Consider the following 19,894-nt stretch of genomic DNA (forward strand, 5'->3'; position numbering starts at 1 on the left):
TCGAAGCTATTCTAAACAATAATCACATTTTTAACAGTTCTTCAAATAATAATTTCATTTATTTTCAGCCTCACGGCCAAGAAATCGGACTTGGTTTACAAAAACCTAACTCTACATTGCTATCTTAACCTTTCATTCATTATATACATTTCTTCAAATATAAATTGTGGCGACCCGTGCACGTGCACGTCGTCAGGTCGCCGCCAATTGTTTCAGAGTTCTTTTTGTTTCTGGACAGTCGACGACGAACGCTCTGGCGATACAGACGCGCGACGCTTTCCGCACGACGACCACGTGGTAGCAACGAAATAACGCGAGTTCGAGTTATTAATTCTCCCGCGTACCTACATAAATCAATATAATAATGAAAAAGTACTGTAACCCTTTGTACTCGGGGGTATCTTTAAATTTATCATCAAACTCAAGGGTTTCGTTACGGAGAAAATGAAGATAAATCTTAAATGGCTCTGCTCCGGAGCCCTCGAGATGAAAGAGTTAAGAATTAAAAATCATGGTGTATAATAATTTTTAATTATAAAAGAAGAAACAACAGTAGATGCTGAAAGAAATGAATTTAAATTTAGAAAAACATGAAGAGTCAAAGAAATTATGATGATTTTTAAATAATACAACAGTAACACGAATATATTTGTAGTAATATTAATTAATTCAACTTGCATCTAAGCATTGTAGAATTCTAACTTTAAACATTGTTAACTATTGTGCTTGTTAGATAGAAGAAAATGAACAGAAGTGAAGCAGAAAATGATACAAGTAGGTACAGTTTCCTTTACACGTGGAAAAAAGATTTAGCGTAATTACTCTGGAATTATACAGACTTCCGCATCGGCTTTTAATCGGGGTTTTAATTACTTCATCCTCCTGCACGAGAAGTAACGCTTCGTCTATCTTCTTGGCAATGGAATTACGATGTGATGAATCGTTAGGTTCAGAGCATAAGTTTAACCCTGTTTCGAGATTTCAGATGAGAATTTTGATCGTTACATTATCCTCTTTATAAATATACATTAAAATTACCATTCACTTTTATGATTCATGATTATTTATTCTGACTTTCTGACACTTGCGCATTAATAATATTGCTGCACGACTTTCGCTGATTTCCGCAGGCGTTTTTAGAAAGTTATATTATCTAAGTTAAGTTAATATCTTTTTGAGTGGAATATAGCTCTCCAGGAAATTACTGATCGTGTCTATATTAATTCTGTATTCACAGGTTTGCACATGATGCATATTCGTATGTTCAAACTAACATTCTCTTTTACAAACTACAATATATTGGGTTGTCCGGAAAGTTCGTGCCGATTTTTTAGGAAAATTAAAACACACCTCCTTTAAATGTGAGTATATATTTATTAAATTATATAGGTACCATTCTGTTCCACAACCTTTCTCCATCTTTCATGCAGCTTGAGAATTCCGTCCTTCCAGAACCTCTCAGGTTTTTCGACAAAAAATTTGTCCAAATGGGTTTTTATCTCAACCAAAGAGTTGAAATTTTTTCCATTAAGGGAATTTTGTAATGATCGGAAAAGGTGGAAATCCGAAGGCGCAAGGTCTGGCGAATACAGTGGATGGGATAAAACATCCCAACCAAACTCCAACAATTTTTGCCGAGTTCTCAAAGACATATGTGGTCGCGCATTGTCCTGATGAAACATGACGCCCTTCCGATTCGCAATTTCTGGACGTTTTTGTTCAATTGATGTCTTCAATTTATCTAATTGAGAGCAATACTTTGCCGAATCTATTGTTTCATTATATGGTAAAAGCTTATTCTCGATTCCTGTTCTAATCATATCTTCGTCTGTGGTGGACGGCCTACCTGGGCGTTCTTGAACTTCAAGGACGAAATTTCCAGCTTTAAACCAAGCAAACCACTACCGCACAATTCTTTCGGTTACAGCATCCTCGCCATAAACAGCTCATATCTTATTTGCCGCTTGTGTGGTGTTTTTGCCCTTTCGGAAAAAGAAAAGCATTAAATGCCTATAATGCAATTTATTTGCCACCATATTCTAAGTCGTACAAAACTGATAAAAATTAACGAATCGTAACCGAACTTTTTTTCAAATATGGCTGAAGTTATCTTTTTTAGAATATGTACACATGTCATTTGTTTTCAATAATTGTGATATATTCAGTCAGGCCTCTCACGCTACCTACTGAAAATCGGCACGAACTTTCCGGACAACCCAATAGATCAAAATTATTTTGCACTGATTACTAAACAAAGTAAAAATCGTTTGCATCAGTAATACAAAACACGAGTTAATGAAATATGTACCTCTTATTTTAACGGTTACAATAAATTGCAATTGCGTGACAAAATTCTTAATCCCCTGCGATGTTTCCATTGTTTCGTTTATCACTCGCGCACAGAACCTGCAGTCGTTTAATTAGAAAAACGCGAGCCAATTAGGCGACTCGTTTACGAAAATCAATTTTTTTCCGCGGGAAGAAAGTTGACAAGATACAGCGTGGGTAAAGGCGCAACGAATGCTAATGCAGGATCTTCGCATAAAATAGACAGTCAATTAGATACACCCCATCCAATTACTCGAATCCCTTCAATTACCGGGCACGATTTTTAACCACACGGAAGGATTCAATTTACGATCCACGGATCTCCACCCAGCTCGCAGCACCGAACCAGCCGAGCTAATAGAACCGTGCACCTCATCTCGTGATCGTAGTTGCTTGATTAGCACTGTCTTTACAACGGAACATTCGCGGGAATCGCTACTTTGAGCGCGGCTCGCAATGTCACCGGGTTGACTGCGAAAAGGTCAATCGTAATGTCAACGATTTACTCTCGCCTCGCCGACAATCTCTGGCGGATTAGCAGGTTACACGACGAGGCGAGAGGCGATATTTTCGCAGGACACGAGGGGGGAAGTTTATTCGCAATTTGCATGCTAACGAACAGCTATCCCGGATCGGATATTTAATTTCCTCCGCGAGATTTCGTCCTCGATAATGCACCTTGCGCAGTCGCTAAGAGCACCTGCTCGGTCGTAGCGCAGTTTTTTCTGAACGGAAACTATATCTTAGCTTGCGCAATCTATTAGCGAATAGGGCAAATGCACCAATTGCTGTTCTATCATCACAGCTTCGAGTGTACTTTATTTTTAACATTTCTTCTAATTTATGATGGAATAACAATCAGAATTGGTGACACTCGAAATCTAATCCTTTGCACTCGAATGGTAACTCTGAGGCATCACTAAAATTATTCTATTACGTTACAAAATAATTGTCGTAAGAATAAAGTTTAGATTTAAAAAATTGTTATGTAGTGAAACTGTTGCTATGAGTCGCAAGAATCAATTTCGTACGCATAAAAGTGCACTTTATTGCATAGAATAGAAATACTATGAACAAGGAATATTATTTCACATTTACAGTTTAAATGGCTTCGAGTGTAAAGGGTTAATATATTATATTTTGAACACTATAGCGTGATATCAAATTTCATTTCTAATATCATAATTTAATATCTCAATTGCTAACTACATTATTTGAATAAATATTTTTCGTCACACTTCACATTTGCGTTCTCCGTCTAACTGAGATAAAAACTATTGAAATAATTACCGACGAAATAGTTTAGTGCCTCGAAGTTACCACTCGAGTGCAAAGGGTTAAAATAATTATTTGTTATTGTCGTTACATGCTACTGCACTGTCTTCGTTTTAATTAGAGTTATTCGTATTCTTAAAGCTCCTTCTACGTTAGAAAACCGAACTGGCGATTTCAATGCCACGAATGCAAAATTTCTAAGCGTCTACAGTTCTAGGCATCTACAGTAGCCTATGGGTTACGAAATCAAATCGATTAAATTTTATACGTATTACCGCGGATGAAGGAGAGCCGTGTACCAATTACTGCGTAACCATTACTGCAGATTGGAATTGGAAATGTACGAGCGAATGGAAACAAACTACATACTGGGTATTAGCTACTTCAGATTAATCCTGGGTACGATTTTTATGTCGCCATTACACGACGGGGAGTTTCCCAAAAATGTGAGAGTTCCTGCACCGATCGAAGAATTTAGTATTTAAGATCTTTCTTTTAGGTTTTAACTTCTTTTGTTTTTGTAATGAATTCTGAATGCGCGAATGATGCAGGAATAATGTAGGAATCTCGTTAGGTGCACGTTCAAGGGTGAAATCGTGATATATATTATAACATTAATAATAGTAAGGGATGTAACAACAATAACAGTAATAATAATAGTAGTAATAATAATGAATTATTATAATAATAATAAGAATAACTCTAGAACTAAGATAGTGGCGTAGGATGTGTTAACAGTAACAAATAATTATTCTAATGCATTATATTTTAAACAAATAAAGCTTTCACTCATTTGATTTTAGTTTTAACAATCTAAATTGTTAAGTACGTTATTTTAATAAATATATAATCAGGTAAATACAATAATATAGTAAAGAATTGCTTCTCCAGAACTGTATTCTATGTACCTACATTTGCGTTGGAAAGTAAGTTAACACTATTTGTGACTTGAATTTTGTCAAGTTGTTAAACAGACTAAATTTTTGCAAACTGACTATACAAAAATCTGTTTAGATTACAATTGATCAGAACGATATAAAAATAAAAATATTATGTGCTGTCAATTGTTCTATCTGTGCTTATACCAGAAATTAAAAAAATGTTTTTTATAGATCTTTCTTTAGGAAATTTCAATAAAAATTTTCAGCATAGAATATACAAATTTCATCGGAATTTATAAAAGAACATACAGATAAATGTGGCAACCAATATCCTTGCAGTCTTCCAATCTCTTTACAATTTTGTATTTGATCTATCCATTTGTCACATAAAAGCATAAAATTTGCAATCTAATTATTAACTGTGTCACGCATACCAACGGTGGTGCATACTTACATGTTTATTTAATGCGCTAAAAACATAGTTTATAACAAACATAGGACTGGAAAATTAATTTCCACCATAAAAATGGTCGTGATAAGTTTCTTTCATTACCATGTATACGATAACTAATAATTACATATAATATACCAAATTTTAATCAAAATATCAAATAACCAAAGTGAAGAGTCGAGTAAAAACAGCTCGGCATGGAACGTGTTAAAAAAAGAATTCAGACTCGTGATAGCAATTCGTAGTGATAAATTATTAAGTATGGATGTTATTCTGTTCTTTAAAGTTCGAATAAAATTTTAATCCCTTGTTATTAATATTTAAGCATTTAAGTATATTCAAGCATGGAATAAACATTAATGATCTGCCTCTTTTAAGTAATTATACCAACTGAAAAATTCCTAACCGCAGTGATTGTGAAGAAAATGGTACGTTAAGGGGTTAATAGTCCACGTTCACACAGCACAAACAAAATTTGGTCAAAATTTTCGTTTATACCCGTATTATTTATTCCGTATAGTAAAGATATTGAAGATAGTATTGTTTCCTCTCAATAAGCTTCCACGAACCGTGCTACTCCACGTGAAAGAAATTCTTTTCAGCATCAAACGTCCGAGGGTGTGTAAGAAAAGAATTTTCTTCCTGTTAGGAATGGCATAAACGCGATGTGTATCGCGATGCTTGGGCAAGTACTATATGGACTGTGAAAACCGTAGAATGATAAACAATGATTAAGCGTGCAATGACTGCCAGTCTGGATGGAGGAGTGAAAAAGAAACTTCATCTAGATCAAGGAAGTGCAGACAAGCGCATGAGCCGGCTCCGACGCGTTTTGATGGACGCATGCGTTTCCTACTAGAAGATCGGGAGGCTCCTTTTAGACCGCGAAACCAACTATGTATAAGCGTGGCTAAAGAGGCTCGGTGTTTGCATAAGTTAAATAGTTCGACCTCGATATAATATAATATAATGTAATATTCGGACTTTGATGCTTGCGGCAATGAAATATTAACAAACAAATGATACATAGAAATAAATTTTTATTATATCTCTTCTGACAATTTATTTAACAGTTGTTTCCTTTAATAAATGGCCTCTTAATAAATTTTAACAAATCACTTTTGCAACAATTGCCTAACTAATTCAATAAATTGCTTTCCAAAACAGTAATTCGTGTAAATGAAAATATTTAATGAAAATTCAATTTAAATCCTTTTTAGATGTTTGCGGAACTTATATTTTTGTATCTTTAAATTAGAGAAAACCCACTACTTAACTCTTTGCACTCAAAGGCATTTTAATTCGAAATCTAAAATGATTACTTCTGATCTATGCAGTATTTCTATTTCATATGATTTATTGCATTTTCTGCATATGTAATTAAGCCTCGTGACACATACAACAATTACACTTTGAACGCTATTTAAATATGAACACGTTTGACAATTTTAATATTATATTGTTACACGATATAACAATTTTTAGTGGTGCATCAGGGTCACTACTCGAATGAAAAGAATTAATTAATTTCTGATTAATTTCTAATATTTGCTTTTACAGTTACTAAAATTAGGAAAATCTGTCCTAGAATGTTCTTTCGTTATTTTTCTAATAGCAGTCTGCTTCATAGACTGTTAATTGAAAACCAAAATCCTCCATATTAATTGCAAAGAACATCAACGACGCGGACAGATATTTCCTTCTCAATGATTTTAATGCGTTGAAGGTAATAATATTTTCAAATTCTTCGAACGTTATTATACTGTTTTGCATTTCTTCTATTAATGTTCCCTCGTAAAATCATCATAATTAGATACTTTTACTAGTTTCATTTACTGCGAGAGGGAAAATTCAATTCTCGAAAAATCAATTCCCGTCGAAATGAATGAACTCAAACAAATTACCGTTGGAGTCGTCATCGAACCCACACCGTGTCGTATGCATTTCATAGAATATTTATGACGCAGGCCATCGAGCGTGTCGATCTTATCAGGATGGTGTGAAGCGACTTCGGGAGTGAAAGAGACAGATAGAAAGGCGGAGAAGAAGTTGGAGTTAATGCAAGCCGGGTCACGACGGCTGACCTGGATTACAAGTTCGTCGTCGTTGTCGGCGTCGTGGTTGCATTAACATTACCGGCACCGTCATGGTTCATCCTGAAGACATTATCGAGGCTATTACTTTCGGTATCGTTTATTCGTGCATTGTTTTCCATTGAGAACCTGCGCATCTCGGAGCGTTGTCTGCGCAGTTATCAACGTTTATTTATCATTCGTGTGCTTTCGTAATCGATACCGTTATAGGCGAGAGATAATGAAATTTAATTATTTATTAATTCTTCCAACCGGATGAGTTATTTAACAAATACAGGATTGTTAATCGTTATATTCATTGCGCAGCTATTCAATGCATAGCTAAATGATTTGCTACTGATTTTAGATAAAATGATTTGAAATTAAAATATATATATTCTTCATCTAATCTGTTTTGAAGTTATTATGTTTTTTAAAACCGCGTTTTGCCGTATTTTACATAGAGCATTGGTTGTTGTATTTGTTATTCTGACTTATTAATAGGCTGTGCACTTTATGCGCTTGTGACAAAAATCTTTGGATGAAATACTAAAGTTTAAGCACATTGGACAAATTTGAGAACATTGTTGCCCCCTCCTCAGTTTATTAAAAATATTCATATACTGTTTAGGTAGATTTGATTTCTTTACAATTGAGATAAAATATTTTTAGTTTTGCATGAAGATTTACAGTCTATTTATCGATTTTTACTTAAATTATTCTTACTTTTTATTTTATCCTATATAATATTTTATAATATAAAAATGGTGAATTGCCGTTACATAATGATTGAATGATAATAATAATTCTAATAAGTTCCACTTTTTTATTAAATCAACAAAAATCAATTCGAATTCAAATATTCTCAGAAATATTCATATTGCAATGTTATTATACTGTATATAACACATATATTTTTCTTTCTGTTCCAATAAGTAAAATGTTTATAACGGATCTGTCTTTAAATACCTATTATATATCTGCGAAATCAATGAATTATTTCAAATTTAAAAACATTTAATTTTAAATTTACCAAAAAACAAATTCCACAGACTTAACAAAATTATGCAATGTTAAGAAGCACTAACACGAAGGATTATCACATGTGACGTGCGACATTCTTCCTCGCAGCCATAAATTTTTATCCAAACACGTGTTCAACTAATCACAAATCCAAAGTAAATTCAATTTTCTACAGGTGTTCGACACTTTCTACACGTTCTGATCACACGAAGAAATTCCATTTCACCAATAATAATCCATCGAAAGCGAAAGAAAGGTGTCTGGCTTCGCCGAGGCAAGACATTGACCTCCAAAGGATCGATTCCATGGGACAGCGTCTCATGGAACTCGGCGTTATCAATATGGGTTAGCCAGATAACGATGCGACGAACACGTGGCAAGTGGCTGCGGACCGATCTAGCTGGCTGATAATTGGCCAATTGACGATTGTTGGTCCGAACAGCGAGATTTATCGCGTTGATAATGAAATAATTGACAACTGGTGGGTCCTGCTGGCAGATTTACGGTAGCCAACGCGCGCATAATACGACGACGGGGAAGGTATACATATAAAGATCCCCTCCGCTGGATAACGCATCTGCATGCCGGATTAAGGCCGAGACCTGACTCCAGGAACCGCCGCGCAGCGCCGAACGAAACGTTCTGTGAGGTCGAAACCAGTTCCACCGTATCCGTTTAGACGGATCTAAGCGCACAACAGCATAATGCAGATTCATCTCGCCATATACTCCCTTACCCTGTGCTCCCTTCTCACCCTCCGCCCCGGTCGCCCCTTCGTTCGCCGGTACGTCCGATAGCGACGTAATTGACAAGTGGTTAGATTGCGCAATTACGCGTCATTACACGCGATTTCTTACGGATACAGGAGCACCGCGAAAATGATCCATTAAACCGATACCCTGCGAACACTTTTTTTTATTTCTCGTATCCTTATGGTTTCCGTTTTTTGAGATCCGACGCTGCTAGTCTAAACTTAGCCGCGATCGTATTTAGACGAATTTATTCGGGGTCCAAGAAGAACGGCTATTGTAACATTTTCTATGATAGAAATCGGTAATAAAAAACTGACTGTTGTTGACACTTCAGGTAGCTAATACAAAATTTATTTTAAAAATATCGAAGAACAGGTACGTATAAATACAGTCTCGGTGGAACAAGTTCTGCTTTCTTCTGTGAGAAATACGACATTGGAGCAGCTCTTAAAATAATTGAAGCAGTCAATTCAACTAAATGTATCATGCTCGAAAATTCCTGGATTATAATTGAAAGCATAAAAATTTAAACAGCCAATGTATCAAGTATACAGGAAATACTAAAAAGACCAATTGTAGTAGGAAAAGATAATAAAGAAGTGGATTATCATGGATTCCATCCCACGTGGGAATCCAGGGAAACGAGGTCGCAAATAAGAAGATCAAATCCGCTTCAAATATATAAAATAATGAAACCTTTAAATCAAAGGCGAATTTTCTGAAAAAATTTTTACATAGTCCGTGCATTTTGCCAAACTTGTCAATTTTCAATGTGACAAGTGTGGCCTCGTAGAGTTATAATGATGAAGCTGCATTAAACTTAAAATCCGGGAACGTTATGTTAAAGTAGAGGTTTCAAAACTTAATTTAGAAAAATAAATAACATTCAATGGTGATTTTTTTTCCGAAGTTATCGTCAGTCAAAGTTGATCAATTTTTATCCGATTTTTCCTGTTCTATAATTTCTTTGTACAGTATATTTGAAACGATCATTAAGAAGAAGAGTCATCTATTAATTTTAGAATTATTACCTTGAATTACATTGATTACATAGATTTACCATAGACTAAATTGATTAAGAAGAATAATCATTGATTAAAAAGAACTATGGGTATATACATTAATGATCATTTTTAAATGTATTATAATACATTCATGTTTTATGAACATAAATTGTATTCAATTGGTAACTTACTAAAATTATGAATAGATATAATTTATTGTATTATTGTCACCTTTTTAATCAGTATAAATATCTATAATAACAATGTGTAAAAAGGCAAACATATTTTATGAAATGATTTGAATGCAAATAAAATATTTTATCTATCTGTATGTAATGTGTCGAGTGTAGATTTTACGCGTTTATCGCAAAAATGAGTGGATCAATGACGATATTGTAAAAAAGCATTGAAAAAAAACTATTTTCATTTCATTCAAATTGCAAGGAATAGAATATAAATGTCTACGTACTTCTTTCATCTTACAAATAGTGCACACAATTCTTATTTCGTATAGGAATAAACAATCTAGAAGTGTGTGTAAACTATTTCATTTATTTGCATTTAAGATAAATAAACTACTTCATCTATCTATATGTAATATGTATAAATTACTTTATCTATCTGTATCTAATATAAATAAATTACTTTATCCATCCGTATGTAGTATGAATAAACTACGTTATCCATCTGTATGTAAAATGAATGAACTACGTCATCCATCTGTATGTAAAATTAATAAATTACTTTATCTATTTGCATATAATACGAATAAACCATTTTAGCTATCTGTATATGATATAAATAAACTACTTCATTCATCTGTGAGTAATATTAATAAACTATCCCGTCTATCTGCATGCGATATAAATGATATGATACTTTATCTATGTATGATATAGTTAAACTATTTTATCTATTTATATCTGACAAGAATAAACTAAACTAAACTTCATTTATGAGTATGCAATGTATATAAACTGTTCTATCTACCTATATATAGTATAAATAAGCTACTTTATTTATCAGTACCTAATGTGTATAAACTGTTCTATCTACCTATACTACTAAGAACAAAAAGTAAGGTGAATTTGTTTATAAAATGTAAATTAATTATTTATTCTTTTTTTATTTTCTGTTCCTAGGTTGGTAGGACTATCTATAACATTTGCCAAGCGTCTGTTTGTCAAAAGGTTGAAGGAAAAGCTTTTAGACTTTATCTATCATCTACAGAGAAGGCCAATATCAACATAATTTACAACACATACAGTAACTTAATAAGTATTCGTATTAACCGTCCGCGCATGCGTTCGAAGCTATACTTAGTCCGTCGGCTTCTGACTGCTAATTTGAGCAGAGCCTACACAATGTCAGGATGGCCGAGCGGTCTAAGGCGCCAGACTCAAGGTAATACCTTGCCCGTACGACGGGTCTTCTGGGGCTTTCTGGTCCTCTCTGAGGGCGTGGGTTCGAATCCCACTTCTGACAAATTCTTTTGTCACTTTTTTCATTATTAATATTCATGGTATATTACACGGACGCGTCTACCTTGTCGCAACTATTTAACAATTAAATGTTAATAACTGTTTACATGCGAAATAAGATATTTATCTTGCAAGCAAGTACACCCTTGTGGATACTTGCGTTACTATACTTATATGTTATACTGTGTATGTAATTATAGATTAGTTACGATAGTTACATCGTTAACCTTATCATCCTTTATGTAAATTCATATATTTATAGACGCGGTGGAGATTGGAACGAAATAAAATTCTGTTCCCTTTATAAACGGTTTCAATAAATGAAAAATGAAATAAAAATTCCATTGAATTTTACATAAATTATATTCGCTCAAAGTGCATTAATTTCTTGTTATTTATTTATCTATTAAGTAACTAGTTTTAACATGTCCTTCAACATATTGCCATTTTGAAAACATTATTCACGTTCATTGTTACATTATAGGATAACAATCAATTGTATAACACAGTAGAATAATTATCCAAGTTAATAATAAAGAATCGATTGTTCCGATAACAGAACAATCACTTCATTATATAGTGCAGTATTAAATCTTTACCGAATTGTTTTTCACCGATCTACTCGCGTGTCAAGTATGTTAGAAGTAATAAAAAATTTAGTTGCATATTTTTCAATTATAATCTAGCGCAATTTATAACCACGTTCACGTTCTAGTGATAAGATAAACTATTTTATAAAGTACAGTTCTATAGAAGCGTAACAATTTTCGCCACGTATCTCGCCAGTTACCCGTTCTTAATTCACATCGTTATCATTCGGTTACGCAGACTCAATGGTCCGTGAAAGAGATAAGTAAACGAAACAGCTTTTAATATTCAAGATAAAATTGAAACACGTCCAGATATCATTCGCTAAATATGTTCACGATTTTTACGTACATGCGTGAATTCTCTTTACACGAAGTTACACATATCCTTTACATCTCCATTCTCAACGATTATTATTCGATCATTCGGAACTCATTAGTATTTTCAACACTTGTGCTTTATTAACGTTAACTAGCTTACAAATTTTTCTATTTACGATTCTACAGATTCTACAGATACGCTTATGAGGAATTTATTCAACACATGTGAGAATATATTGTTGTTTATATATTTTTTGAGCTGTGAATAAATATAATATATCAGAGTTGACTTGTATTGTATTGTATACGTGCATATGTAATCGTATATATGTATAGTATATATTTTTTAGAATTGAATTGTATCAGAATTGTTTCGAATAAACATTTACCAAAAATAATTATTCGAATGAATTCCTTCAAAAAATATTTTATTCAAATAACGATGATTGATTATCCCTGACAAATTGTTCCATCTATTCAGTCGAATAATTCTTCATTTGTTATTCGTAAAAGTTATTCAGGTAATGGTGCTAGTAATTGTTTTTTATATAATTTTTTAAACATACATGTAAATATGAATCCTGGAATGTACGATTATTTCCTTTGCATCAATGATCAATCTACTCAGCTATGCATTAATCTTCAATGTACTCAGCTATGCATTAATCATCAATCTACTCAGCTAAACATTAATCATCAATCTACTCAGGTATACATCAATCATCAATCTACTCAAGCATACATCAATGATCAATCTACTCAAAAGCAACAAACTCTCTGATGCAATATTTGAGAAAACGATTATCAATGAACAATGAAAACATTTTTATTCAAATAAATTATTCTGAATTTCTGTACAAATAAATTCTTACTCGAATAACAAATAACATTATATTCAGATGGATAACGTCTTATTCGGATAAATTGTTATTCGAGTGGATAGTTATTCGGTAGCGTCGAATCAAATTTTATTCCTTCATCCTTATCTCTTTTTCGTTATCAAAATGAAATTGTTGAGTGATATGGCGATCATAAAAGAGTTGTAAGTGTCGCAAAGATTGATTCTTTGTCAGATATCGCGAGAAACATCGCGGTGCGAGTTTGGATGCACAGCTGACAGCATTTCTGAGTGGATTAACATTTATTTCCGCCGGTTTCACACCTTTCACCGAGGTTCCGATCTCGTTACCGAGGGTAACGCGGCAGCCATTACGGCTTTCCGAGCGGTACCTCCTGAACGAGAAGAACCGGTGAACATTTCCCTGGGATTCCACGATGTTACCCCTGATTCAGGCGTAAAGTAATTTATCGCGGGTTCTAAGAGGCCGCCGATTTACGACCAAAAAGAGAATCGACGTCAGAAGTTGCCAGCAGCTTCGCCATTATCTCACGAACGGCCGCAAGACTGCCACGGCGAGCCCGCAGGATTTCCAGTCTGATAAGTGGTTATCGTCTTTGAAAATGATCCCTCTTTGAATGTATACCCTTCCGTGCGATATAATGCCGATCATATATTTTCACTGTCCCGAACAACGGACAGGGTGGGCCAACAATTTTGTCAACGGAATATATATATATATACACATATACATATTCCGGTTCGCTTAATTGGAGTATCTCCTCTCGATTTATTATAAAATAAAAGTATGCTTTTCGTCTGAATTATGCGGCTCTCGTACCATTTCAGATTACAATTTATGTACACTGCTGTTGTGATCTCTTTTATTAAAATGAAATTTCGCTGCCATGCGCATACTAAATTTAATTATCCGCAAGAAATGACATACCATCTGGCTGTGTGGTTCATTTTTGAATATGAATGATGGTGTCGGTAGGAGGGCCTTTTAATGGGTATATAGATCAAGAAATATGAGTATGGTGAAACTCCGTTTACGCGAACTTCATCGATCTGAAGTAAAGCAACAATGGCGGCCTTTATCTTGAATCCCTTCGCATTAACCCTAATACTAAAGGAAGGGACAAAAAATGTTCACAGAAATTAAAACATGTATTTTCGTTGTAACGATATCCTTTTCTATGTTTCATTTAAAAATAGACAAATTAATTTTAATAATTTTAAACTTCTATTCAAATAATATATGCGAAAAAATTTATTCGAATAAACAGATAGAATAATTTATTACAAATAATGAATAATTATTACTTAAATAAAGTACTCTTTATAAGAATTCATTTGAATAAATAAATAGAATTATTTGTTACGCAGAATGAATAACCGTTATTCGAATAAAATATTTATTAAAAGAATTTAAATACAATGAATAGATAGAATAATTCCTTATATATATATATATATATATATATATATAATCAATAATTGTCGTTCGAATAAAACATTCGTCTAAAAGGAATTCATTCAAGTATTTATTTTAAATTATTATTTACCCTTAACCCCTGGCACTATAATAACGAGTCAGACTCGTGGTGAAGATTTTATTCAAGCTCTACTAAATATGAATATTATTCATTTCTTCTAAATTGAAATCAAAATGAATTCTTTCGTTATTAATGTCAAGGAATGGAAGTAAATAGAGGCAATACAAGAAACAAAAATTACCTGATTCGATTAAGAAAAATATTAAGAATAAATAAAAATCAACTCAGCGTGGAAGGAGTCATAGTGCAAGGGGTTAATAATTTGAATACTGCAAACTCTAGCTTCAAGTAACACGTACCATCATATATTATAAAAGACCTTATAAAAATGCCGAACTATAGAGGGTTAATCGAAATGGTTTTCGCTTCAGGGGTACTAAAACTATAAAAGTGATCACGGCATAATAGCTTATGGTTTTTCACATCGCGTTTGACCGTCGCGAAAACTAACTTCAATTAGCCGCACGGTAGCCCGCAATGAAAGAGACGCGGGTAAATATAGATGGATACATAATACAATATGAAGCAGGTGAGGGGGTTTGTTCACCTTCGCCGCGTCTCGTGTAACGTAGAGCGTTCACGGTCGACGCGGAGGCGCACAACAATCTTTTGCATACACCGCGCACGGCTGCATTCTAGTTGCGGAGCCTCGAGCTGCAGACTCGCTCATCCGTTTGATCGCGAACCACCGAGATCTCGGCATTCCGCGTCGGTCACGGTACAGGAAGATATTTTTTTCTGCACTTTCAGCTCGGCGTAAATTTACGCGAAAGCCTTGCCCCATACACTCTGACTGACGTTGCAGGAATTTTCAGGTGGAAAAGCTAAGGTTGCCTGTTCGGGAGAGTCTGAGACGTGCAGCAAATTGACCGCGGACTTCTGCGCGGATTACCGTTCGCGGCAACTGTGTTTAACTCTCGAACTAGAAAATATACTATTTCGTAGCAATAATGAAAAGGTTCGATTTATTAATGATTTGTACAATTTGAATCAATAATATGTGCTTGTGTTAAAAAGAGTTTATTTAAGAATTTGATATAGAAACGTTATTATAATTATCCGAATGAATTCTTTTTAGTCGAATATTTTAACACGTTGACTCCGGCGCCCATATTCACGATTCTCTCTGTGAGTCGGCGCCCGATATTTACAAAAATTAAATAATTATGTTAAGTTTATAATATTGAATTTCTATGTTCTTACTATTGAATATCTGTTTATAATGTTCAGATAAAATAACATAAACCTATTTTGTAGTATTTATTTTGTGAAATGCAAGTAAAATAAACAAATGCACGCCGACCACGGGTCTGACACGTATGACCCAGCGGTGGGTTAAGCCGGCGTCAACGTGTTAAACAAACGGCAACTAGAATAAATTATTCTATTTATTTATTTATTTATTTATTTATTTATTTATTTATTCGAATGAATTCTTTTGAAGAATATTTTCTACGAATGACAATTATTTATTATTCATAAGAAATTATTCTAACTTTTTATTCGAGTAATTCTTTATTAAAATATTTTATTTAAATACAGATTATCAATTATTCGAATAGTAATGTAAATTATTCTCGATCGATTTTTTCAACGTATTCCTGTTTAAATATGTGACTTTTTGCTTTCTTTATAACGATGACAAGAACCATACAAACGGGCGCGGGAAGGTTATGATAATCGATCTATTTAGAGAAAAATTGATTATGAAAATTAGCGTGGAAGAAACGAATTAATAAACTATAATCGATGTCTTACTGAAATCGATTACTTTCTATGTAAATTCTTGTATGAATAAATTCTTACGAATGAATTCTCATTGAAATAAAGTCTTATTTGAACGGATTTTTATCAGAATAAAATGTCGAATAAATGGTGGAATAAAAGGTGGAATAAAAGGTCGAATAAAATATTATTCAAATAAACTATTAAATAAAATGTTATTCGAATAAACTATCAAATAAAATGTCGAATGAACTGACAACTAAACTTTCAAATAAACCGTCGAATGAAATGTTATTCGAAGAAAATGCCGAAGAAAATATTCATCGTTAGCCTTTACCTCTTATCCGTGATCCGAATGAAATCTCGCCCGAGTGTGAGCAAACTGAACAGGTCTCTGCAGTATTGCCGCGCGTTCTCGTCAAGAATCCGATATTTCCACGCCCAATTTGTAGCAGTTCCCTATCGTAGCTTCATCCCCCTAACCTTTGAGACGGCCGCCACGGAAATGTCAGAAGACGCGAAAATGTTAACGAAGTTGACGCGGTTCTTAAAGATCGTGGTACACGTTTTTCCCATATAAAGCGCGCAGAGAAATCTGGGCCAGCCCGGCGTAAAATAACAGCCGTGTCCCGGCGACAAACGTGAAATACGTGTCAACTTAATTGGATAAAAGTGGCCGGAGCCCGAGTTCACGTTATATCGAGTATATATCGGCGCGGCTAGACACAGTTTTTCCGCGAACGACGACGACGACGACTACGACTACGATTTCTCTCGATCGCGATGGCAGACGGAAGATTGATAACGTGATTACCGCGGTATAGACGAACGGAAAAATCGCACGAGGTCTCGCACGCCGACGCGTGCACCTCGTTACTTACTCGTTATGCGAACGGTATCGAATCGACCGTAGAAAAACCACCCGCCCGTTTATAAACAGTTTTTATCGGCACACTTTCGCGGCTAATTATCGCGGTTGTAATGCCATGTTCGTCGCGACGGCGTTTTTCACGGCCGTCTCTCGCACTTTCACTGTGGCTATCGTCGCCTGGTAACGTCGCTAATAAATTGCTATGAAACGCGGCCCTTTCGCGAAAACCAGTCTACCGTAACGCACAGACAAAACACGCTTGGCTTTCATTCCTACGGCGACGGGTGCTCGCTCTCAATTAACGTCGCATCGAACGAATGGCTTTTATGATGACGAATTCTGTTTCATAGTTCAACTTTCGCCCACTTTTTTATCCAATGCGATTAGTAAGTTTTAAACGGTAATTAAATCCGGATTACTTTCGGTTCAGCTTCTGGCTATGCTCGATGACAGCGAGAACTGTTCGAGCTTCCTTTTTCTTCGGTGAACGTTTTATTTCGATTTTTTATTTCGTCACGATTTCGTTTTATTTCGTCGCGTTTTTTAGTTGCTCTTTCTGAAGGATTAATTGTGCGTTTGTTGCAAAATGATTTCGTTTTATTTCATGTTTTTCAGCTTCTTTTTTGTATCATTGATCGGGCTTTTATTGCAAAATTCGTTGTTTGAAAGATAAAAACGTTTCTACAGGGAAAATATTAATAATAAGAATGAATATGGACGGTCATCGTAGTCGATTTCATCGTGAATAAACAATAGATAGCAGCACTTATATTAATCACGGGATAACTTAATGAATTAAGTTAAATTAATTTGTCTTTTCTAAAAAAAACATTGACATTTTTCTGTTTTTCCTTTACCATTTGTTGTCGTCCTGTAGTCAAAACTACGCTTTGTACTGTATATACATATAGTGGTTGTATTTTTACGGCTAATTTGCAAAATACTTATTTGCATTTTAAGGTTATCGAACAGTGATTAGTTTCTGTACTTTTTATATGACTTATACCATAACCTTCAAAAACTTTAAAATATATATATTGAACATTTTCATTTTCATTTACTAGGCGTATTGATTTCAATTTCGTTATTTAGAAGGCTGCTGATGCGCATGAAAGATGTCTCCAAAGGAGAGATAACTGGAAACTGTTTTCAACACAGAAATAACTGTTCCCAGAAGAAAAATAAACTAGATTTTTTATACCGTTGCACCTTGAATGCAATGTGTGTGCGTATGCGACTATCATTTCTCCAGATTTGCTTACGGTACCGTCAAGTAAGAAATATGATTCATAATACTAGAGCAAGCCTCAGATTAGATTATCATTACCGTTAGCATCTATCAATTTTAATGCGTCTAAGAGCTATGTAAAGGAACGTAACCCAATTAAAAAGTGAATGCAAGTTAAGCAGCTCAAATTATATTTTTTATGTTTTCGTTTTGGAAAATTGAGTTCTTACATAAACGCCTTACTCGCGTTCCATCATTATATGTATACGTATAGTCGTTCCAAGTTTTCCAAGATTAATAATTGACGTTTATTCTTAACACTTCTATTGCTGTGTCACTCATAAATGGATGATGGAATTATTCCTTCAGTTTCGAAATTTAATTATTACACTAATCTCTTATGCCTTCCAAATTTAATTAGGACCCAAAAAGAGGAATACTTAAGAAGTAGTTAATGTCACATATCGACTTTTTAAAATTGTTGAAGTTTTAGTTAAAGTGTTAACAAATCATTAACGATCAACCCCAGGATGTCCTATAACGTCAGAATGCGGGACTTAATTAATGAAACTGAAATTGTAGAGTTAAAATTTGTAATAACGAATGCTGTTTTAATTTGTTGCACTTTGAATATACTAATAAATGAGTATTAAAGTAATCAAAAACAAATATGACGTATTTATGATCAACGTGTTAATAAAAAGTTCTAATTACCACATCTTTTAACATCTGTTAAAATGGACCCCATAAATGTTCAAAAAAATAATTAAAAACGAATATACAATATTGTATATGTGAAATAATTTTTAGATTCACGATTGACATTACTGTATTCAATATTTGTACATTGAAAATTATAATCTAATTTTTAATTATTAGTTTAATATTAATTGTATGCCAACTGTCAATCCGGTGATGAATATGGTTACAAGATATTACATCCCTTTGTACCCGAAGCCATTTTAATTCTAAATCCAAAGTAGTTCTTTCTGACAAAATAGACTTCTATTTCATATGCCTTATTACATTTTATGCATGTAGAATAGAGCTTTGTACAACAATTACATTGTCAACAGTGTTTTAAAATATAGGCAGGTTCGACAACGTAAATATTATTTAACCCCTTGCCGTGCTTTAATGAGTCAGACTCGTGATGGAGATTTCTAGTAATAAGCTATCAGGTATGAATATTCATCCGTTCCTTTAACTGGGAATAAAATTTTATTCCCCCGTTACCAATATTTAAACATTCAAGTAGATATAAGCACACGATAAATATATAATTTCCTTTTTCATCTAAGAATTTAGTGCGATCGAAGAAATTCTAATCGTGCAACTTCTAAAGAACATGGCACGGCAAGGGGTTAATAACAATTTTAGAGAGAGCCTCAGAGTCACCAAGTGAGTGCAATGTGTTACATATACCTACTATATTCATTAAAAAACTTATTTAACGAATTCTTAACTTTGAATCACGGCTTTGTAAAATCTATTGAAC

The 19,894-nt window shown here is 34.0% G+C and overlaps 1 protein-coding gene and 1 non-coding gene across 5 annotated transcripts in view; one reads left to right on the forward strand and one right to left on the reverse strand.

The window, feature by feature from the left end:
• Window positions 1-19,894, reverse strand: part of Dgo (ankyrin repeat domain containing protein 6 diego) — a 321,616-nt gene that overhangs the window by 65,305 nt on the left and 236,417 nt on the right. The gene's annotated exons all lie outside the window — the stretch shown is intronic.
• On the forward strand, window positions 11,153-11,271 carry Trnal-caa (transfer RNA leucine (anticodon CAA)). The gene is made up of 2 exons: window positions 11,153-11,190; window positions 11,227-11,271. It is a non-coding gene; the product is annotated as a tRNA-Leu (tRNA).

Source organism: Augochlora pura, chromosome 11, assembly GCF_028453695.1.
Source record: "Augochlora pura isolate Apur16 chromosome 11, APUR_v2.2.1, whole genome shotgun sequence".
In the NCBI taxonomy this organism is placed as follows: domain Eukaryota; kingdom Metazoa; phylum Arthropoda; class Insecta; order Hymenoptera; family Halictidae; genus Augochlora; species Augochlora pura.